Below are 25,333 nucleotides of genomic sequence, written 5' to 3' on the forward strand. Positions count from 1 at the left end.
CATTGATTGAAACTGGGCAGTGGATTTCTAGTTCCCAGCATGCTTTGCGTAGGGATAGACCAGGAGAAAAAATGTTGAGTGTGTATGTTACAAAGGCTGAATTAAAGCTAAACGCGATTAAAGGTCCGTTACACCTGGGCTCACCTCCACCCGGTGGCCATAGGAGAACAGCAAACATCGGGCAATATGCTTATAAAATGGTAAATACTTGTGCCTATTTCCCTGCTGCCAGCAGGTGGCTCTATTATTATAAATGAATATTGGCATGTATGTAACTCCAGGCTAGGACTCTCACCAAACATGTGAGCTTTGGGGCAGATTGGACAATGCATGTTAAATTTAGTGTAAAAATAGTAATTTCCTGTTGCCAGCAGGTGGCACTATGACTATAAATCAATATTGGTCTTAAGATGAGTTCTGGCCAGGACTCTCATCAAACAAGTGAAGTTTGGGGCAGATCAGATAATGCATGTTTAAGTTAGTTTAAAACAAGTGATTTCCTGGTGCCCACAGGTGGCGCTATAATTATAATTGATTATTGGCCTATAGATGTGTTCAGACCAGGACTAGGGCTGTGCAATTAATCGAAATCGAAATAAAATCGCGATTTGAGTGTGCACGATTTTTAAATCGCTTTATAGCACGAATTTCCACGGCCCTGACCTCACCGCAATATGTTATCTGAACCAATCAGGATGCAGCGCACCTAAGTGGAGCACGAGAACAGAGCAGACTGGGCAAATGCCTAACTCCAGGTTCACACTCTGTGATGCGTAGCCTTTCTTTCGAGCCCATGTTAACGGATCAGAACGTTCACACTGCACGCGGTAAAAAGATGAGAACAGAAAAGGTTATAAATAGAAAGGTGCGAAAAGATTTAATATCTTACGCGTGAGCACAGAGAGAGTTGTGAGGGCACAGGACACAGGTTGAGTGGGAGGAGACACGTTGTAAGGCAGCATATATCTGAGCCTTATACAGTCTATGATTCGAGCACGCGCATCTGGTTTTGTTGACAGAGCAAAGGAAATCTGCGTGCGAGTCAGTGATGCGCGGGTTGATCCAAAATGAGCGGGTGCCCGCGGTTACGAGTCATCCAAAAATATTTTTAATGATATTCAGTTTGCGGTCAGTCGGGTCCTTTGAAATAAAATGCCAATTAACCCCTTGTCATCTATATAGTACTAGACACATTTTTGAAATACATAGGCCTACACTTTATTGGCTGAATAACTGGCATGAATAGACTTCATGGGGAGCAATGGCACTGTTTTTGGTAAAACATGATTTTGACGACTTCATTAAATTTTGTTTTATAGAAAACTCTTTTTAAAAGATTTTCATTTTGTATAAATTGTATCTTAATTTTGATCAATGTTTTATCAATCATTTCCCCGTATTTAATAAATAAAAAGCAAATATATAGCCTAGCAGACAACGTAATAAGGCGCCGGCACAATCACTTGCATTGCATGTGAACTAAACTCAGCGTGTGCCTCACAGATTTGAGAAATATAGGCTTTATATTACAGACAGCTTGAAATGTCTTCTTTTAAATGAAAATATTCAAACCAAAATAAATGGGCTACTCTCTGATAATGTAATCCATATGAAATGTGCATTTCTCTCTGGAGTTCATGGCGAGTCTGCATCTTCAACTACATCTTTGCAGCGACACAGAAAACACCAGTTTATTACTAAACAATAAAATGACTCCTTGCATATTTTCGAACCAGCAGGCCATTCTGGGTTGACTGAGACCCCACGGAATGAGCGAGCGGATTGGGATATTCAGAAATGCACAACCACGCATCACTGGTGCAAGTGGATAGATTCGCACTTGCGCATTCTTTTAATGTGCTTTCGCGTTACAAAAATGTGCTCTCGTTGCTGCTTCTGAACCGTGTACACATAACTTACTGTATATGCACTGCAGATGGAGCACGTTTTCCATATGTCTAGACATTTTGTTTGACATCTTTACTTAGTGATTATTTTGACTTATGTCTGTTCTAGAGACATTTGATAAAGCTCTCATTGGTTTTCTTTTGGAAATATGTTTAAAATTTATAATAAACGCATTTATGACTAAAGCATGTATGTGTGTGTCAAAATCGTGATTAAAATCGAAATCGCAAAATTGATAAAAAAAATTGTGATAGGTTGTTTTTGTCCATATCACACAGCCCTAGCCAGGACTCTTGGAAAACATGTGACGTTTGGGTGAGATCGGACAATGTATGAACGAGTTACAACAACTTCCTTTTTCATAGTGTTAATAACATGCTTTATCACTTAGTAAGTGTTGCTAGCATGTTTGAGAATGTTTCTAACATGTTTAGCAGACAATGGCATATTTTACTGTGTTGCCAATAGTAACTTCCTGTTGCCAGTAGGTGGCGCTATTTCTGTAACCAAATATTAGCATGCTGATGTGTTCTGGACTGGACTCTTATCAAACTTGTTAAATTTGGGGAAGATTGGACACTGAATGCCTGAGTCTCAGCAACTTCCTGTTTGACTTCATTAATAGCATGTTTTAACACTTAGCTGAGTGCTGCTAGCATGTTTTAGTATGTTTCTAGCATGTTGCCAGTGTATTTAGCACTTGCTGACACTTAATATGTTGCTAGGAGTTAGAACTTAGATTCTCTTCCTGAGCCTGAGCCTGGATTATATGGTCTGGCCGATATTTCCCGCCACCTTCCTCGGGCCGGGCCTTGATAAAACACATCACATGTCATGCGCAGCATCTCGTCCATCGAAAAGGCAGATAAGAGGAGGGAAGTTCTGGCACAGACGCTCAAAGATGCTCTGAAGAATGGAGACGTAGAGATAAGCACAGATATGTGGACTGATGACTACAGAAAGATAAGTTACATCGCAATAACGTGCCATTATATCACCAACAACTATAATTTAGTTGGTAAAACTCTCACCACCGCAATGTTTCCCATGGAAGATGCTAAAACGGGAAAAAATATCAGACACAAGAAAGTGGGCTTGCTGGTCAACAAATTTGGCCTTGACCCTAGCTCCCTCAACCAAATAGTGTGGGTAACAGATGAAGGCAGCAACATAATCAAAGCCCTGAAACCATATAGGAGGCTTTCTTGTCTCAATCACCTAATTAATACTGTCCTTCGCCACTCAGAGCTAAGGGAGAAACTGGAGAACCGCAGTAAGGTTGAGCGCATTTAAAATATTGCACCTGACTTATTGAGCATTCTGGTCACATTTTTGGAGCCATTCTATAATGCCCAGATAGAGTTGGAGGGAAACAAATATGCAAACATAAACCTGGTCTTCCTCTGGCTAGAGAGACTGAAGAGACATTGCCAGCCCTCTCCGACTCACTGCAGCAAGCATTTGTGTGCCAGAGACATGCCGAGTTCATTGTACAAAAAATTAAGGTGAACAATGCGGTACATAGTTGCTCTTTTCCTCTGGCCCAAATTCAACAAACTGAGGATGATGTCTCCTGTAGAGATAGCTGAAGTACATGTTCACGTTCGCACCCTAATTTTGCCTGTGGAGGAAGATGCTGCTGCAGCTCACAGTCCAGTGAGCAGTACTGGCTTCACACCACCAGCAGCCAGGCCCAGGAGATACTCCGGATTTGCTAAGTGGGAGAACCAAGACAATGATACGAACCAGATGAGCATGAAGTGGCTATGTGCAATTCAAAGAAGCATGCCATGGATGACAACCGGGACCTACTGAAATGGTAGAAAGTGAACGGATTGGTGTACCTAAAACTAGCCAGGCTGGCAAGATCCGTCCTCTGGATTCCAGCAAGCAACAACAGCAGCAGCGAGCGGGTGTTCTCTATTCTGAAGCCAGAAACTGTGGATGCAATCTTAATACATATATAATAGGCAGCCTTGCTTGGCCTAATCAATTTCTCACACTTAATCTACAGGCTCATACACAGGCAGAAGGCTACCAGAATGGAGCAGCATTTTTGCACTGTAGGCCTACATTTTATAATAGGCTTTACAAATATTTATTTTGTTTTAAAAAATATTATATTGTCTAAAACATTGTTAAATTATATTAAAGTAGTAGGCCTATAGTCTTAGGCCATAATTTTCTGTGTTCATCATTGTTCACGGTTTATTTTATTATTATTTTTTTTACGTTTCTTCATTCGGAATTTCAGATCCATTTATGAACTGTAGGTATCAGAACCGAACCAGATAAAAATTAAAGAGTCAATCAGGACTGTGGTTGAAACATGAGCCGAATTCCTCAGGAAAGCAACAGGAGGTCGTAAATCATTCCTAGTGCCAGAGTCAGAAGCAAGATAACCAACCAACTGACTCTTTCACAGAACAGATTTCAACATTAACACCACTAGAACAATTATTGACAATTTCAATTTGGAGAAGAGATTGTCAAATTTGGGCCAAGTAATCAAGATGCAACGCCGGCCAGCACATGTAAACCCATGAGAGTAAAAGACAGGATCCTTGGATTGACCCCCCCCCCCCCCCCACCAGTGTTGGGTATAGTTACTTTGGAAAGTAGTTAGTTAGGTTACAACGTTACCATCAATTAAAAGTAATCAGTTATGATACAGCGTTACCTATTCATAAAAGTAACGCGTTAGAGTACTCATGCGTTACCAAAAATTAAAAGCCGTTTGCAGCGGCTCACACATGACAGACACAGCCCCCGGCCCCTTTAAATGCACCTAGAAGTCGTGACTCCCGACAATGAATAACGTCAGTCATCCGACTAAATTAACACTGCAGGATAACAATAACAGGAAAGACAGTCAGCAATCGGCTATTCCACATGGCGTTTTATTTATTTATTATCACAGAACATATTATTAATCAAAATTCGCACCTAACGTTACCCAGCCCGGGTAGCCTAGGCTACTGTATATTATGAGCACCACAAGATAACTCCTGATTTTTCTTTAACTTTAAATAATGCAGTTATCAAAGTACAAGTATGCTTACTTGTAAACACAACCTTAAACAGGCTTGCAGATTTAAATCCATTTAGAAATGATGAACAACCAGCCAGCCAATGATCTAACAGAAATTAACAGCTGCCTGTCAAACAAAAATGATAACAAACCGAATTAAATCCTTCACTGCCACACAGGCAAATGACAAATCGCTTAATAGCCGAACTAATTATTATTAAAGTGTCACTCACAGTCACAAGCCTAAATTAGCTTGAACACAGTCCTCTTACATTTACTCTTCAAAGTAGTGATTACAACGTAGCGTTAAATTTGAGGTAGAATTTTTGGCGGTCGACAGAAGCTTTTCACCAAAGCAGATTGTGCATTTTACCGTTATGTTCTTTTCTTTTTCGTTGACAAATTGAAAATAATGTGCGTACTTCCATAAACCAAACGCTGTCCTCTCTGCTATCTTGCCGGGAGTTCGAGAAAAAAAAAAAAAAAAAAAAAAAAACCCACTCGCACACACACACAGGGTCAGGCGCAGGGCACAGACGCATCACAGCCATTGCCTTTACGATCACAGAGCTTCGGCTCCGCTGATACATCCGCAGGTGGCACAGTAGACCTAGGATTACTGTCTGACAAAAAGCAGGCTGCAGTCGGGATTTTCCTTTCCTTAAAATAACGGATTACTTTTTTAAAAAAAATAACGAAGTTACTGATTACTTACGCACGAAACTAACGCGTTAAGTTACAAATTTCAGGAACAAAATAATTAGAGTACTCTAACGCGTTACTTTGCAACGCGTTACCCACAACACTGCCCCCCACCTAGCAGAACCAGACTGAAATTCCTAAGGGCACCTCTTAACCTCTGGTCCCCACAGAACATCTTTTGTCAGAGAATGGCACAAGAACTGTCTTTTAATGAACTCAAAAAGACTTGAACATCGGTCCATTGCTTAACTCAGTATTCATTTATATGTAACTCACACATTTGACTATCATTTTTATAATCACTTATTGTGTATATCTTTTCATAAGTATTGGATAGCTTAAGGATACATATTCATGTTTAGTATGTATGTGTTTGAATCTGTTAGCTTGAAACAGTCCTGACCATCAGTTATTTGTCAAATGTATCATATTCTTGTTATAGGAATCATGTCCAAAATTAGACCCTGCAAGAGCGGGAAAATTTGGACCACGTGCTTGATAAGATAACATATTATTTATGATACCCATGCAAGGACGATATCTAATTGGTCAAGACAAGATTTGTTGTGTGGCCAACAGGCCAGTTTAAAAACCCAGGATACCATCACATTTTGCTTTTTAGTTTGCTTTTAGCTTGCGTTTAGCTTTGCTTTTAGTTCATGCTTTTAGTCATCACTGTTAGCGTTCTTTGAGCGCGGTTCCGGCGTGCTTCGGCCTGCACGCCTGCTGCTACTTAGGCATGATGAGAAGAAACACCACCTAGTCTCTTCAAACTTTATTTCTGTTCTTTTACTTTCGTTTCTTTTCTTTTCCGTTTGAGAGTTTCGTGATCTGAGTTAAGTTTTGTAACGCCGTGTCTCCGAGTCTGACTTCGAGTGCCCATTCAACTTCACCCAGCCCACACTACTCCGCATCGTCAGCCAACGTCCAACCATGGTCTTCCCAAGACGTCACTTTCAGCGAATCAGCAACCTCGGAAACCCCCTTTCAATGACAACAAAGGGAACCCCTTTACACAGGTGAGGCAAGTAACTTTACCTCCAGACTCTGATCTATACTGATGTATCTAATATAATTTTAACCTCATTGAGGAACTCAATGCGAGGTTTAATAAAGTGATTGATGGCTGTTCATGTCTATGCAATTTCACGTATTGCTGTAAACTTGGGATTCCACATTTTCATTCTCTTAAAGAAATCCTTTCCTAACTTTCTATCTTCCTGCAAATTGTGTGAATGTGTGAGTGCGGGCGCTTATGTGTTAGACTAGTTTGTCTTAGTCAGTCTTAGTTTTATCTAATAAAGCCTTATACATATCGAAAAGAGAAGTATCTTGTGTTTTGTGCTTACAAGTTAATGTCTTAAACTGCCGAATTTGTTACTGTGCTAATTAAAAGTGTTTTCACTATAGTTTGGATATTGATATCCAGGGCAGATTTGATGTTAAACGGCTCGTTCAGTGAATCGCAGGGGGCCTCAGTGATCAGCTGTGAAACAGTGATTCCGTTCAAATTCCCTTTAAAATCTTAGCTAAATTGACCTGTTTCCCTTACATATTATGGTGGAGAATGCGGGCAGTTTAATCTAAATTTTGAGCATAAACCAAGTTATTTAATCTTTTCTTTAGTTGCGGATGAAAAAAGCTGAGTCGAGATGTGTGTGTGTGTGTGACCCGTGACATAAGCAGCACACGCCCGCTTGAATGAATGCAGCATGTAACTCGAGTCCGTCTCTCCACTGTCAACAGCAGTAAGTGAACTTAAAAGTAAACATCTGAGATCATGCAATAAGGAGGAAATAGAGCACATTTCTTCATTATTGTAATGCCTTGTTTATAGCTGATTTGATTTCACTGCGTGTTCCAGTGCCTCTCAAACGCTATACTGTCTCAGTCACCATTCGCTGAACGGAGCTAAACTGTAGTTCTTCAAAGGGAAATAAATCATGAATAAAGAATAGGTTTGAGCGTGTTCCTCAATCTGTTTATCAAAGCCTCAGTATTCATATCTTGATTGTCATTGCGTGTTCCACTGCCAAATAAAATGATATTCTACTCCCCTGAGTTAAACATTAGAGAATAATGTTTGTCTGTTCACAAAGCAAATGCAATCTCGTGTAACGCTGCGTGTGTCCGAGAGTAATTTGAATGGGAGTGTTTTAAAAGCTTGATCAAGTAAATCTTAACTGTGTACCAACAGCGAAGAAATCCTATTGTGTTTGTGTCCAGAGAAACTGGCAAGGAGATGCAGATCTCTTGAGATTACTATCACTGTGTTCCCTTAACTACAGCACTAAGCTACTATTTGAATTAAGATAAATTTGACTCTATACGTACTGAGAGTTTAAGTGTCACATCACAAAACCAACTAAAAGAGGTGTTGTTATTTGTACAATGTTGAAATTCTCACATAAATTCTCAATAAAACTGTTTTTATTACTATATTTTGATGTTTCTGTTGTCAGACAACGGAATTAATATTATAATGACTGAAACACGGTCCATTAAGACATAAACAGCTCTCAAACATTAATCTGCACTAAAATCCTATTCGCGACATTGTCTAATGAAATAAAATACACATACAATGAAGTCAGTGGTTGTGCAGTGATTGATTTCAGCTATATGTGCTTGTAAAATAGACTTAGAAGCAACAGAATATCTTTTTTTTTTACTGAAAGTGCTGCTCCTCTCTGCGCTCGTTGAACACACCAGATGCAGAGAGAAAGGGTCGCGCTGGGAAAGAGAGACCTCATGCTCGTGCGGCAGCACCAGAGAGTCTCAGAGTAGGGCTGTGCAAAAAATCGAATGCGATTTTCATGTACATCTCATCAGTAAACACACTCCTTTAATTAGAAGTATTATCTCCACCACGTGTGCTCAGATCAGGGTTGCCATGTTTTCACAACAAATCATGCCCTTTTGCTTCTCAAAACTAGTCCAAAACTAATCGCGATTCCAGGAGTTTCCCAGATTAAAAAAATTGCTTCCCGGGGTTAAAATATAAGTTTTGTTTTTTGGCATGGTTGTCTTGTTAAAATTCGCATTTTAGGGGCTAAATATCACGTTATTGGTATTGGGGCTGCTTCGTACCGCAGACATGGAAAACAACCGCAACACTGGTTCAGGTGGAGTGGCAGTTACTACACAGAGCCTTAGTCTACCGACAACTAACACAAAATCACTTTCAAAATCGACAAAGAATCGCCACCGATTTTAAAATCGATTTTGTGCAGATTGTCAGTTAATTACGGCTCTGTGTAGTAAATGCCAACCAATGTTGCCAAATCTGTGGTTGTTTTTCATGTCCGCGGGTCGAAGCTACAATACCAATAACGTGATATTTAGCCCCTAAAATGCTAATTTTACCAAGGCAACCATGCCATTAAACTTAAAATTTAACCCCGCAAAGCATTTCTTTTTTATCGGGGAACCTCCTGGAAACATGATTTTGTCGCTAGATTTGTTGGAAAAAAGTCACTAAATCTAGCGACAAAGTCACCAAGTTCAAATGTCTCGCAAGTGTTGATAGGCTATTACTCGTGTGGTGTAACCAATCAGATAGTGTTGTGGGCGGGACATTGAACAAGTCTGCAGAGTGGTCGCACTGCAGCTATATCAGAGCCAGCCAAAGTTGCGCATTTTAAAATAAAATTGACTTTAATCAAACCACGGATCCGTGATAAGCTTTGTGATCTGTCTCGCCACTCTTGCAGTAGCACTGATCACTTTGAAGGGAGGATACATTTATCCCCACTGGGTATTAAAATAATTAAGCAGAGGCAGGGATGACCAGAAAGGGGGAAATCCCACACATCTCCCCTGGCAAATTGCACCTTGGACACACCTGAGCCCTAAGAGGAGACATTGTTATCCCTCACTATGAGTTCAAATAAATTAGAAAGACATCTCTCTTTCACTTAAAGTTTATTTTGTTTGATTAGTTTTGCAGCAACTAAAACAACGTTATCCTCATAGTTGAGATAACCGCTACTGAGACTTACTGTCTCTGTCCTCTCTCTCCTTTCCTTTCCTCTTCACTTTTAACATTTGTAGGGACATGTAAGAACCATCAATCACTTCTAAGTGAATGAAATACACAATCGTGTCAAAGAAGACGAATCATCCTTAGGAATTTGATTGTAATCAACCTCTCCTTTGTTCTTCCTAACCTCCCTACATTTGGAAACGCAATCCAAGTTTAGCATATCATCCAACATTGAGATCAATCTCAATAGAGATACGTGTTGAACATGGCAAATAGTCTTAGTGTTTACACTTGAGATCTCAGATCATTATTTAGTTTTCTCAGAACAACTTGATGATGTAACAGAAACTATGGACTCTCTCTTTTCTAGCATTTTAAATACAGCTGCTCCTTTACGTTCAAGAAAGGTTAAGGAAACCAGTATGACACCATGGTAAAATGAGCATACTCGCACCCTAAAGAGAGCAGCCCAAAAAATGGAGCGCAGCTGGAGGAAAACAAAACTAGAGGTATTTCGTATTGCTTGGCGGGAAAGTAACTTATCCCACAGAAAAGCATTAAAAACTGCTAGATCTGATTATTTTTCTTCTCTTTTAGAAGAAAACAAACATAACCCTAGGTATTTATTCAATACAGTGGCTAAAATAATGAAAAATAAAGCGGCAACATGTGTTGACATTGCCCAACATCACAGCAGTAATGACTTTATGAACTACTTTACTTCTAAAATCGATACTATTAGAGATAAAAATTGTAACCATTCAGCCGTCAGCTACAGTATTGTCATGAGTCCGGACCCAGCGTTCCTCCCTCTCACCACCAGAGGGCGCCACTTCCCCATCTCCCGGACTCATTCAACGTAACACTACACACCTGGTTCACTCTGTACACCTGTTGCATCCACTCACTCACGTACTTACACACACAGCTGTTCCCCATTTGTTCTCTAGCATATATTCTCCATTCTCACACCACTCTGTCTGGCTGCATTAATTGTTATTTGTGAATCATGTATGTGGACTGCCAGTCTTGTATCCTGAGGTGTATGTGTGTTATCCTGCGGAGCTGGAACCATTCCTGCATTTGTTTTGTTTTTGCCCTGTTGGCATTTTTGTTCCAGTTAATTAAAATATTATTTCTTCACTGTGTTTGGACCCAGACCCTGTTCTTTCCTCGGCGCTGTCTCCACCATGGCGTAACAAGTATCACATCAGAAAGTGCACTATAGACCCTCTGAGGAACAGTTCCACTCATTCTCTACCATAGGAGAGGAATAATTGTATAAACTTGTTAAATCATCTAAACCAACAACATGTATATTAGACCCTATACCATCTAAGCTCCTTAAAGAGGTGCTTCCAGAAGTTCAGTTTAATAGTGTCTGTGAATTTATTTGCAATCAAGTCAATGATATCGCTGTAGATGAAGTGACCCCAACTAAGCAAGCCAGAGGTGACAGCGGCAAGGAACCGACACTCCAACGGTGACAGAATGGAGAAAAAAAAAAACTTGGGAGAAACCAGGCTCATTTGGGGGGCCAGTTTCTTCTGACCAGATGAAAACCAGTAGTTTAATTCCAGGCTGCAACAAAGTCAGATTGTGCAGAAGAATCATCTGTTTCCTGTGGTCTTGTCCTAGTGGTCCTCTGAGACAAGGTCTTTACAGGGGATCTGTATCTGGGGCTCTAGTTGTCCTGGTCTCTGCTGTCTTTCAGGGCAGTAGAGGTCCTTTCTAGGTGCTGATCCACCATCTGGTCTGGATACGTACTGGATCCGGGTGAATGCAGTGACCCTCTGATCTGGATACAGACTGGATCTGGTGGCTACGGTGACCTCGGAATAAGAGAGAAACAGACTAATATTAGCGTAGATGCCATTTTTCTAATGACGTAGCAAGTACATTGGGTGTTATGGGAAGTGTTTTCGGTTCCGGTTTACCTAATTATGCAGTCTAAAAATCCTTTAACGGATTTTGATATTAAAAGCATATTAGTATGTTATGTTTAAGCCAGGTTAAAGAGATGGGTCTTTAATCTAGATTTAAACTGCAAGAGTGTGTCTGCCTCCCGAACAATGTTAGGTAAGTTATTCCAGAGTTTAGGCGCCAAATAGGAAAAGGATCTGCTGCCCGCAGTTGATTTTGAAATTCTAGGGATTATCAAATTGCCTGAGTTTTGAGAACGTATCGGACGTAGATAATTATAATATAAAAGGAGCTCATTCAAATACTGAGGTGCTAAACCATTCAGGGCTTTATAAGTAATAAGCAAGATTTTAAAATCTATGCAATATTTGATAGGGAGCCAGTGCAGTGTTGACAGGACCGGGCTAATATGGTAATACTTCCTGGTTCTAGTACGAACTCTTGCTGCTGCATTTTGGACTAGCTGTAGTTTGTTTACTAAGCGAGCAGAACAACCACCCAATAAAGCATTACAATAATCTAACCTTGGGGTCATAAATGCATGGATTAGCATTTCTGCATTTGACATTGAAAGCATAGGCCGTAATTTAGATATATTTTTTAGATGGAAAAATGCAGTTTTACAAATGTTAGAAACGTGGCTTTCTGAGGAAAGATTGCGATCAAATAGCACACCTAGGTTCCTAACTGATGACGAAGAATTGACAGAGCACCCATCAAGTCTTAGACCGTGTTCTAGGTTATTACAAGCAGAGTTTGTAGGTCCTATAATTAACACCTCTGTTTTTTTCAGAATTTAGCAGTAAGAAATTACTTGTCATCCAGTTTTTTTATATCGACTATGCATTCCATTAGTTTTTCAAATTGGTGTGTTTCACCAGGCCGCAAAGAAATATAGAGCTGAGTATCATCAGCATAACAGTGAAAGCTAACACCATGTTTCCTGATGATATCTCCCAAGGGTAACGTATAAAGCGTGAAGAGTAGCGGCCCTAGTACTGAGCCTTGAGGTTCTCCATACTGCACTTGTGTTCAATATGATACACCTTCATTCACTACTACGAACTGATGGCGGTCATATAAGTACGATTTAAACCATGCTAATGCACGTCCATTAATGCCAACAAAGTGTTCAAGTCTATGCAAAATAATGTTGTGGTCAATTGTGTCAAACGCAGCACTAAGATCCAATAGAACTAATAGAGAGATACAACCACGATTAGATGATAAAAGCAGATCATTTGTAACTCTAAGGAGAGCAGTCTCAGTACTATGATACGGTCTAAATCCTGACCGGAAATCCTAACATATACCATTTTTCTCTAAGAAGGAATATAATTGTGAGCATACCACCTTTTCTAGTATCTTGGACAGAATAGGGAGATTCGAGATTGGTCTATAATTAACTAGTTCTTTGGGGCCAAGTTGTGGTTTTTTTGGTGAGAGGCTTAATAACAGCCAGTTTGAAGGTTTTGGGTACATATCCTACTGACAATGAGGAATTAATAATAGTCAGAAGAGGATCTATGACTTCTGGAAGCACCTCTTTTAGGAGCTTAGATGGTATAGGGTCTAACATACATGTTGTTGGTTTAGATGATTTAACAAGTTTATACAATTCTTCCTCTCCTCTAGTAGAGAATGAGTAGAACTGTTCCTCAGGGGTCTATTGTGCACTTTCTGATGCAATACTGTAGCTGACAGCTGAATGGTTGCAATTTTATCTCTAATAGTATCGATTTTAGAAGTAAAGTAGTTCATAAAGTCATTACTGCTGTGGTGTTGGGAAATGTCAACACTTGTTGAGGCTTTATTTTTCATTAATTTAGCCACTGTATTGAATAAATACTTGGGGTTATGTTTGTTTTCTTCTAAAAGAGAAGAAAGTTATCGGATCTAGCAGTTTTTAATGCTTTTGTGTAGGATAGGTTACTTTCCCGCCAAGCAATAAGAAATACCTCTAGTTTGTTTTCCTCCAGCTGCACTCCATTTTTCGGGCTGCTCTCTTTAAGGTGCGAGTATGCTCATTGCTGTTACATCATCAAGTTGTTCTGAGGTTTTGGATATGCTATATAACAGTAATCTTGGGGGTTGGACTCATTTAAAATAATGTAATCGTAAGTTTTTAGCCAGGTTTCTGTCAAACACAGCACATCTATATTATGATTAGTGATCATATTATTTACAAAAGGTGTTTTCGTAGAAAAGGATCTGATATTCAATAAGCCAAGTTTTATCATTTGTTTATCCATATTGCATCTGAATTTTATTTGTGGAACCTCAATTAAATTGTTCATCTTAACTTGGTTTTGACGTTTTTTGTATTTTCTAGTTCGGGGAACAGACACAGTCTCTATAGTGTGATATCTAGGTGAAAGAGTCTCTATGTGCTGAGAATTAGCTGACCTCTGTGACGTGAGTAGAATTCAGGACTCACATACTTAGTATACACTTAAATTTTGGACACAATATATATGTACATACATAACTTCACTTTGTAATATACCTGCCTACAATTGTCATTTGTATATTGTCATTCACTGTCTACATATTTGTATTTTTTATTCTTTTATTATGTGTTTTATGTTCTGTCGCTGTCATTCTGTTGTACTGCGGAGCTTCTGTCACGAAAACAAATTCCTCGTATGTGTAAACATACCTGGCAATAAAGCTCATTCTGATTCTGATTCTGAGGCAGCTAGCAGACGGTCGGTTTAGCCAGTCTGTCTGCTTCCTGACCTGGGACCCAGTTAGTCAAGTATAAACACTAAGACTCTTTGCCATATTTCTAGAGAGAAGAGTGGCGCCACCCCAGGAGGGATGAAGACTCCGACTGGCGAAGTCGAAAATCATTAGTGCCAGCATGAATAACAATCTTACTGTATTTATGTTTAGCATTAGCCAGCACTTTTAAATTTGCCAAGATGTCAGGCGCTCTGGCTCCTGGTAAACATTTGACTATGGTGGCTGGTCTCTCTATATTCATGTTCCGTATGATAGAATCACCAATAACTAGAGCACTTTCATCAGGTTTCTCAGTGGGTGCATCACTGAGTGGGGAGAACCTGTTTAATGTTTTGATCGGAACAGAAGAGCGGTGTTTTGACCCACGACTATGCTGCCTCACTGTCACCCAGTTGCCCTGCTGCAGGGGCTCTGCCAAAACCGGACAATGTACAGGAATCCCTGAGCTAGACGCATCCAAAGCCATATTTAGAGCCCTAACTTTCTTACTCTCCTCAATTAAAGTTTGGATGCGTGTCTCTAATTCTGAAATCTTCTCTGTCAGCCTAACTATTTCCCTGCATTTATCACATGTGAATCCCTCATCTGCGACAGAGATAGATAAACTGTACATGTGGCAAGAGGTATAAATAACGATAGCAGGAGAAGCCATTACTCACCATGCTTGATGAAATATTCTTTCTGCGGTTGTTTGATGAACTTGTGAAAAACTGGAGCGAGAGAGAGGAGAGGAGAAAAGAAAACAGCGTTAGGTTCGAAGTTCGAATGAAAACGCTAATGACAAACTAACGAGTGCTCAATTAGTGTTAGTGTTGATTAGTGTTGTGCTGCACATGGTTTCATTATGCGGGGCTGCGCTGGCTTGACCGCAAGTGCGGAGGTGTAATATCTGCGAACTATATTGGCGTACTGCTGGGGGGTTGCTTGCTTTACGCTATGGGTTTATTTCAACACTGGGCACTTATAACATCAGCTGCCTGGTCTACTACGGTGCCTTGCTCTCTCTTTCCGATGCATCCAATGGCTTGAACATCCAGCAGTCACCATCGTCATCTGATCTCTCTTTATGCGCGAATCCCTATGTACATTTAACTAGTTTATTTGTTTTTGTTTATTTTTTCGGTTTCTTTGTTGATGTGAACCTATTACTTTAAAAACAATGTACTTTTCTTTTGTTGCAGATCAGTGTTGATTTTTTTTATTTTTTTTTACTTTGTTTCTTTGAACTTGTTGACCGACCATTATATTTTTCTTTTGATCAGATGTGTGATGTCATAGTTTTCGTGCCATCCATTGTTTCTGTGGATTGGTATACTATGACCAGCAGATCTATGCCTCTGCCGTTCTATTGAATGCCTAGTTTTATAATGATGTGTCTGAGTGTGTGTGCCTATAGATGATTATATGTCTAAAATTGTAATTCTGTTTCCTCTCCAGCGTTTAGGGAGACCAGGACTCACGTATATGTGGCGAGCCCCTCTTTCTGCTTGGTGATGGTCCCTTCCGAGTGCTGTGTTCCACGTGTGTGGTTTGAGGTGTGGGTGCAGTGCACGAGCGTTTGTTGTGTCATTTTCAAAAGAATGGGCGAATAGTCTCAGCCCTGGGGTGGAGGCCGAAGAGTGAGTGTGTGCGTGTATGTAGCTTTAGATTTATGTGTATCAGTGACTACAAATAAAAACTGTATTTTTACTTATATTTCACCTTTGTCTCTGGTCTCAACTTCAGCCGTAACCGAACCTGTGTGCTTTGAATAAAATCTTATAAGGCAATTCCCCAGTAAATTTGCCTCTGAGATGGCGTAGTCGGGTATTTTAGAGGGGTAGAGTTTTTTGAAATTGTCCTCTGGGGATGAGCTGCTGGTATGGGCAGTTCCCTCACTGGTGTGAACTGTCAATTGTATATCTTTGCCCACTAGCATCTTGCCACATAAATAAAGGTGACTTGACTTGACTTGAGCATCTGTTGCCTTTGCAGCCTCCCTGGTGAGCGGCCCAACTGTAAGGTGTACAGTGTCAATCCTGTCAGACTAAGAAAAGAGATATCAGCATTATTTTTGTATTCTTTTCTCTAAAACAAGAGATTTAATAATATTGTTTACCTTTTTGATAACATTTAATTGGGAATCATTCATTTTCCTCATTTGAAAAACATACATTTTTGCTTGTCATTGAATTTGGTTTTCACCTCTTTCTCTCTTTTCCTCCTCCTCATTAGAGTGACAAGTCTTTGCATCTCTAGTTTACGTAGACACCATGAGACCAGCACAGTAATCACCACACTTCACTAGTGGTTCACAATCACTGATACAACACTTAGTTGTCCCGCAACACATAGGCATTTACTCCACACAGATCTGTGTCAGTATCTCTTCTCCCCAGTGTGCCAACATGCCACAGACTGCAGACCCCATTGCCCATGGGGAAGATGTGAACAATTGGCTGGGAGGCATGACAGACAGCCTCACCCCCAAGACCTTTGAACTGTTATTATTTTTAATAATAATCCTAATCCTGAGAAGATTCTTGACACAAGATTCAAGCAAGAACAACAACAACGAGGTGCTAGTCAAGATCACCAGCTCCCTAAGCTATGCCTTCACAACCCAGCTGAAACTGAGCGACAAGCACATCACCCACCTTCAAGAGGAGCTGACATGTGCTTAACGTCACATAGACAAGATGGAAGTGAAAGTTCAAGATCAACTCATAGCACCCAGCGAGAGGGAGCAGGAAACAACAGAACAAGTTAAGAAGCTCCAAGCAGCCCTGGCAGCAGCTCAGCTTGACCAGCAACATGCAACAGCTGCTCAGAAAGACCTGGTAAACAAGCTCCAGTATGCCGAACAGCTACTAGAGAAAGCCAAGCTAGACATCAGAAACAAGAATTCTGAAATTAGTGCTTTGGAAGACCACCTAGAAAGGTACAGAACTGAAATGGACAGTCTGACCCAACAACTAAACGATACCAACAATGAGCTCTACATGGTCAGAAAAGAACTCCAATATGCTTACGAGCAGAAACAAGAGCCATGAAAAGAGAAACATCTCTTAGCCTCATCACTGCTGAGCAGAGCAGAGTCCCACGTCCAACCCTTTCATGCCAACGAAAAGAAAAACTCCCGTCCAAGACCTTGGAGCTGCACACGGGATGACCATCAAAGACCTCAACAAGCTGTCTGAAATCATCAGCAGGTTCAGCCGGAACTCCATAGAGGGCCACGACATCCAGGCTTACCTGCAAGATTTTCATTGAATTTCATCTGGAAATGAGACCTCATGTGACTGACAGAGAAAGGTTATACATCCTTAGAACCACGTCCAGCCCTGAGGTACGAAACTTCCTAGATCGACAGCCCAGTCAAACAAAGACAAACTACCAGTGACTTTGTGAGGTCCTGATTAAAGAGTTTATAGATCCAGAGTCTGAACATGGACTGTTAACTGCCTTGGAAACCAAACAAGGTCGACAAGAGACTCCACAAGATTACTACAACCGACTCAGACAAGCCTACTTTGTATATAACATTTAAAATTACAATTGTATATAATTTTTTGTGACAAACCTTGAACATAAGTCAACACAAATCAACTGCGGGTGGCAGGTCCTTTTCCTATCTGGCGCCTAAACTCTGGAATAACCTACCTAACATTGTTCGGGAGGCAGACATACTCTTGCAGTTTAAATCTAGATTAAAGACCCATCTCTTTAACCTGGCATACACATACTAATATGCTTTTAATATCCAAATCCGTTAAAGGATTTTTAGGCTGCATTAATTAGGTAAACCGGAAACACTTAACATAACATGTACCTTCTACATCATTAGAAGAATGGCATCTACGCTAATATTTGTCTGTTTCTCTCTTGTTCTGAGGTCACCGTGGCCACCAGATCCAGTCTGTATCCAGACCAGAGGGTCACTGCAGTCACCCGGATCCAGTACGTATCCAGACATGATGGTGGATCAGCACCTAGAAAGGACCTCTACTGCCCTGAAAGACAGCGAAGACCAGGACAACTAGAGCCCCAGATACAGATCCCCTGTAAAGACCTTGTCTCAGAGGCCCACCAGGACAAGACCACAGAAAACAGATGATTCTTCTGCACAATCTGACTTTGCTGCAGCCTGGAATTGAACTACTGGTTTCGTCTGGTCAGAGGAGAACTGGCCCCCCAACTGAGCCTGGTTTCTCCCAAGGTTTTTTTTCTCCATTCTGTCACGGATGGCGTTTTGGTTCCTTGCCGCTGTCGCCTCTGGCTTGCTTAGTTGGGGTCACTTCATCTACAGCGATATCATTGACTTGATTGCAAATAAATGCACAGACACTATTTAAACTGAACAGGGATGACATAACTGAATTCAATGATGAACTGCCTTTAACTATCATTTTGCATTATTGACACACTGTTTTCCAAATGAATGTTGTTCAGTGCTTTGACGCAATGTATTTTGTTTAAAGCACTATATAAATAAAGGTGATTGATTGATTGATAAGAGAAGTTGAGGTTTTTGAGTAAACTCAAAAGAAGGTAATGTTTCCTTTCTGTGGACAGGAAAAAATCCTCCAATAGTTACATTTCCATCCTTGGAAAACAGTGGGTACCTTAGGGTCTCCCATGGTTTGACAAGGAGTGTTTTCCACCTTTGCATGTTGTTGATGGAAAAGCAGGAGTGTGTATAGAAATGGAAACATCACAATGATTAAGCTCCACAGTGAATACCAAATGCAAATGAGCTGATACAGCATTTGTACTCTTATAGACACTGACATGTTTGAATGATTGAGAACATAGCCAATGATCTCACAGGACAGTAAATTAACCAGGTCAAGCAGACCTGTGGTAAAAATAGGGTATTTTTTTTTTTTTCACACTGTCAGTAGGTAGATAGGCATTCATGTACTGTATATATATATTTGTTTGTTTATTCTTTCATTCTGTCATTCAATTTGTCAAACCCTAGGATCATCCTAAATAACTGCATAACTGAGAATTCAGTTTATATTATTTGTTTGTTTATCCTGGCATAAAACAAGTTTCCGTAAAATAAAGTAATAGTGATCACATAATTTTGTGACTTTTACTGTCACTTTGTTCAAAACTCAAACTCAACTTTATTTTTTATTCTGTCTTAAATTAATTAATTATTTATACCTTTTATAAAGGTGAGTACAAGTATTTACTCCTTAGTTTTTTATATGACCCTTAATATGAAATAACCCTATTTCAGAAACAGGTTATTGCCATTTACCTTCAGCTGTCCTCCAGCCCAAATTCTATTTTTAGTATCTAACTGCAAGCGTTGGTGAGGGGGAAGTGAGGCATCATAAAATCCCACAGATTTAAACTGGAATGATCCATCAGATTCCTGTTGCCTGTTTACAACTTCATACTGGACTACTACACCACCACTGCTGTCAAACCACACATGATCACCCATCTTTGTGGTGAAATTGACTTTTTTGACTAAGCGTAAAAAAAAACACACACATTTTTGATGAAACATTTAATATACTATTAAATAAAAATATTTAACATTAAAAAAATTATTGCCCCAGTTCTATTTTGCTCTCCTACCCTGTCTTTTATCTTTAACATGCCATGGATGTATTGTCAGGCTTTTCTAACAACCTTTTTTTTAAGACTGTAAGACTGTGTAGTGCATGAGCTGCAGCCTAAACATCTTTATAGACATTGTATTTGTAATAGTGTGAAAAGTTTATAATTCATCAAACTTCTGCTTCCCAATCAGTTTCAGGGTGAGATTGAGCTTGATAATGAGAGATGATCCATATCTCATTAAAGTAGGGAAGGTTGGAATATTAAATTCACTCAGAATGGAAATTGTAATTGTTTTATCCAGCATTTGGTTTTTGTGCTTATCGAACATTATAATTGCACTACGGCCATGTACTGTATAAGTTTGACGATAAAGATGTGTTGTGTTCTCTTGTATTACTGATTTGGTATAACCGTCCTCTTTAACCAATGGTATATTCCTCACGTGTTGCACTCTTCAGTTTGCGGGAAGCACTCTGAAGAGAAGTATGTGTCTGTGGTAATAGACAACTCAAAACAGGGTTTTAGATCATATTAAATAGAGGTTACAGCAAAATCAAAACAAAATATGCTGGTAATACTGTTAATGAACCTGTTGTGTGTTAAATAGATTGGTGATTCTTTGAATTGGGTGCCCTTCAAGTCCCCCAAACTTACTTCAAAGATTTTCAATTGAAGGAAATCACGAAATGCATTTTAACGCTTTAACGTCAATTAATAGAACCAGGTGCCTTTGCATTATAATGCAACACAATTGCTTTTTAAAATTTTTAATTTAAAGATAATGGGTTGCCTAAGTAGTAGACAACAAGCATGTTTGCTATGGAATGCCAGGTCTGGCAAAATAAAAAATAAATCAATACATAAATATACAAAAAAATGTAAAAAAGAATAAATAAATAAATATATATATATATATATATATATATATATATATATATATATATATATATATATATATATATATATATATATATATATATATATATATATATATATACATAGAAAAGCAAAAAAATGAAAATAAATAATTATTTATACATTTATTTCCTTATTTATGTATATATTTATTTTTCCCATATTTATTTATTTCTTCTTTTATTTATTAATACATTTATTCATTTCTACATTTATTTATTTCTACACTTATTTATTTTTACATTTATTTATTTCTACATTTATGTATTTCTACATTTATTTATTTATTAATTTATTTCTTCCTACATTTCTTTCTGCGTAGGGTAATGAGGAGGGCGTGGTTTACCTCAGACATAGCAATCGAGCTCAGAGTAAGCGAAGGCGAAGGGTTGAGGCCACAGTGACAACCTGTGGCGAAATACAATAAGTATCACTGACGTTGATACGGTCTGTGACTGCGAGCTGGATTTGTAAAATGTCCTGGGCTAACAAACATGAAACAGGGACTCTGAAACGGAAGCGCTTGAAATTTTCAATTTTTCGGTCAAAACTCAAAGAAAGGAAGCAGGGCACATAAATCCGTGTATCATTCGTTCTTTTCATATTCAATTAAGAAATCAAATTCGGAAAATTGAAAAAGGACTTGTTATTTTCTTATTCGTTTACCAATAAAATATTTAAAACACAAAAAAATTTTTTGAAAAAATATTTTTGATTACATGCTCAAATTGAAAATGGAAAATATGAAAAACGCCTCCAACCATAATAATCAGGGTAGGTCCGTGTATGGTCCGTGTATCATCCGATCATTCAATTATTCCATTTAATCTGGCAAACCAAAAACGAAATAACGAATCAATATTTAGTTTTTCTGTTTTTCTGTATGAACCAAATATGAAAAACTGACGTTTGTCTCATGGCTTTCAGCTCGAAACGGGAAATATAATAAACAAGGAAACCAAAACGAAATAATGGATCAAATTTACATTGTCTCAGTTTTTTTTATTTGTGTAGTAGGTCTAACTATTTCCCACGGTGGCGTCCTGCTTGCTTTGCGCATGCGCAGTGGATAGTTTCAAAGGAGTAGGTCGCTGAGCGCCCAACACACGATGGGTAACTCGCAAAGCACAAAGTTCCTCCGTGTTTTCTCAGCATTATATCTTAGAAAATACGAGGTTTGAGAAGTAAAAGGCGGGGCAACATTTAAAATATTTCAAAGTTAAATTTCATGCAAACAGATTTTAAAAGACCAGTTTCAGTCAAATATTTTATGCCTATTACAAAACCCAGTGTTAAAACAGAGCGCAAACAATTATATCTGGAACATTATATACTGTAGACTAACCAATATGCGCTCACTTCCGTGTATTCATCCCGGGGATAAAGAACACGTTTTTGTTTAAGGATCACAGGCATAGTTACAGTATGTCCAATAACAATACAACAATGTAAGTAGCCTAGATAGAAAACGAACAGAGAGCAAGTAGAGGGTCAAGTGTTTTCTTTATTTAAATGCAAACATGTAAACAAATATGTACAGAATTATGTGAAGTTACATATTTACATTATTTTTACAGTTACATTGTGTGACATATGTAAGTAGTAGTTTTCAGATGTGAATGGGTGGGGGGTATTTTCTTGACGTCATCAAACCAAAGTCACAGTAATCCTATAGTGATGTCTCATTCCTGAATCCTGATATGAATCAGTCTTTGAAAGACCTATTATTATAAACAGTTCAGTGACAAATTATTAAACACAGACACTTGAATTTATTCCTGAAAGAATCTGAATCTTGGATGAATAGATTGAATAAAATGCTTCTTTATTAACACAGTGACTTACCGACACCTAGTGGCGATATTACTTTCAGAAATATCATAAAGTAGGCCTATCATTTCATTTTGTCATTACATATTTCTGTGTTAAAAATGTTGTATAAACATTAATCTCATTTCATTATACAGTTGTAATTGCTATGTAAAGGCATGTCTGATCAGCATTAAACTGTAAACAGGCCTAATACATCTAAAATCAACTTCAGACGCAGCTATCTCTGAAGGCTTAATTAATACTGATTTAATTATTACATGTATTCCAATTTAACATTATCATTTAAGAATTTAACATTAAGGATGACATAAATACAAACCCGATTCTCAAAATGTTGGGACGCTGTACAAATTGTGAGTAAAAAGGGAATGGAATAATTTACAAATCTGATAAACTTATATTTTATTCACAGTAGAATCTAGATAATATATGTTGAAAGTGAGACATTTTGAAATGTCATGCCCAATATTGGCTGATTTTGGTTTCATGAGAGCTACACATTCCAAAAATGTTGGGACAGGTAGCAATAAGAGGCCGGAAAAGTTAAATGGACCAATTAGCAACTTATTAGGTCAATTGGCAACATGATTGGGTTTAAAAAGATCCTCTCAGAGTGGCATTGTCAAAAAAGAAGCGATATCTAAACATGATCCAGAAGCGCAGGTGTTTTCTCTGGGCCAAGGCTCATTTAAAATGGACTGTGGCAAAGTGGAAAACTGTTCTGTGGTCAGACGAATCAAAATTTTAAGTTATTTTTGGAAAACTGGGACGCCATGTCATCCAGATTAAAGAGGACAAGGACAACCCAAGTTGTTATCAGCGCTCAGTTCAGAAGCCTGCATCTCTGATTTCATCTCTGAAGGCTTGATTAATACTGATTTAATTATTACATGTATTCCAATTTAACATTATCATTATCATTAAGAATTTAACATTAAGGATGAGATAAATACAAACCCGATTCCCAAAAACTTGGGACGCTGTACAAATTGTGAGTAAAAAAGGAATGGAATAATTTACAAATCTGATAAACTTATATTTTATTCACAGTAGAATATAGATAATATATGTTGAAAGTGAGACATTTTGGAATGTCATGCCCAATATTGACTCATTTTGGTTTCATGAGAGCTACACATTCCAAAAATGTTGGGACAGGTAGCAATAAGAGGCCGGAAAAGTTAAATGGACCAATTAGCAACTTATTAGGTCAATTGGCAACATGATTGGGTTTAAAAAGATCCTCTCAGAGTGGCATTGTCTCTCAGAAGTCAACATGGGCAGAGGATCACCAATTCCCCCAATGCTGCGGTGAAAAATAGTGGAGTAATGTCAGAAAGGAGTTTCCCAGAGAAAAATTGCAAAGAGTTTGAAGTTATCATCATCTACAGTGCATAATATCATCCAAAGATTCAGAGAATCTGGAATCATTTCTGTGTATAAGGGTCAAGGCCAGAAAACCACACTGGATGCCGTGATCTCCGGGCCCGTAGACGGCACTGCATCACATACAGGAATGCTACTGTAATGGAAATCACAACATGGGCTCAGGAATACTTCCAGAAAACATTGTCAGTGAACACAATACACCGTGCCATTTACCGCTGCCGGCTAAAGGTCTATTGGTCAAAAAAGAAGCGATATCTAAACATGATCCAGAAGCGCAGGTGTTTTCTCTGGGCCAAGGCTCATTTAAAATGGACTGTGGCAAAGTGGAAAACTGTTCTGTGGTCAGACGAATCAAAATTTTAAGTTATTTTTGGAAAACTGGGACGCCATGTCATCCAGATTAAAGAGGACAAGGACAACCCAAGTTGTTATCAGCGCTCAGTTCAGAAGCCTGCATCTCTGATGGTATGGGGTTGCATGAGTGTGTGTGGCATGGGCAGCTTACACATCTGGAAAGGCTCCATCAATGCTGAAAGGTAAATCCAAGTTCTAGAACAACATATGCTCTCATCCAGACATAGTCTCTTTCAGGGAAGACCTTGCATTTTCCAACATGACAATGCCAGACCACATACTGCATCAATTACAACATCATGGCTGTGTAGAAGAAGGATCCGGGTACTGAAATGACCAGCCTGCAGTCCAGATCTTTTTTGTCGCATCATAAAGAGGAAGACCTAATTGAGCAACTAAAAGCCTGTATTAGACAAGAATGGGACAACATTCCTGTTCCTAAACTTGACCAACTTGTCTTCAGTCCCCAGACGTTTGCAGACTGTTATAAAAAGAAGAGGGGATGCCACACAGTAGTAAACATGGCCTTGTCCCAACTTTTTTTGAGATGTGTTGATGCCATGAAATTTAAAATCAACTTATTTTTCCCTTAAATTGATACCTTTTCTCAGTTTAAACATTTGATATGTCATCTATGTTGTATTCTGTTTTTATTCACAATTTCAAAATTTTTTGGGAATCGGGTTTTATATTTAGGCCTAATACGACCTTCTGTTTAAATGGTTAATAAAAATGATTTGTGATAGAAAATGGCACTGATAGAATAATTTCTGGTGAGTGCAGGTTTGAAGTAAATTAATTTCATTTTTCAGATTTCAAAATTAAATAAAAAAAGATGTGGATGAAACCCTGATTTTATGCTTCACAAAAACAAAAAAGGCTTATTTAGGCTATTCATTTATTTTAGGTGAGAATTAAGAATAAAAATATTCTGCTGGCAGAATTTGGAAGAATACAAATCATTAAAGCACAAAGATCTGCATTTA

This window comes from Carassius gibelio, chromosome A18 (assembly GCF_023724105.1).
Source record: "Carassius gibelio isolate Cgi1373 ecotype wild population from Czech Republic chromosome A18, carGib1.2-hapl.c, whole genome shotgun sequence".
Taxonomy (NCBI): Eukaryota; Metazoa; Chordata; class Actinopteri; order Cypriniformes; family Cyprinidae; genus Carassius; species Carassius gibelio.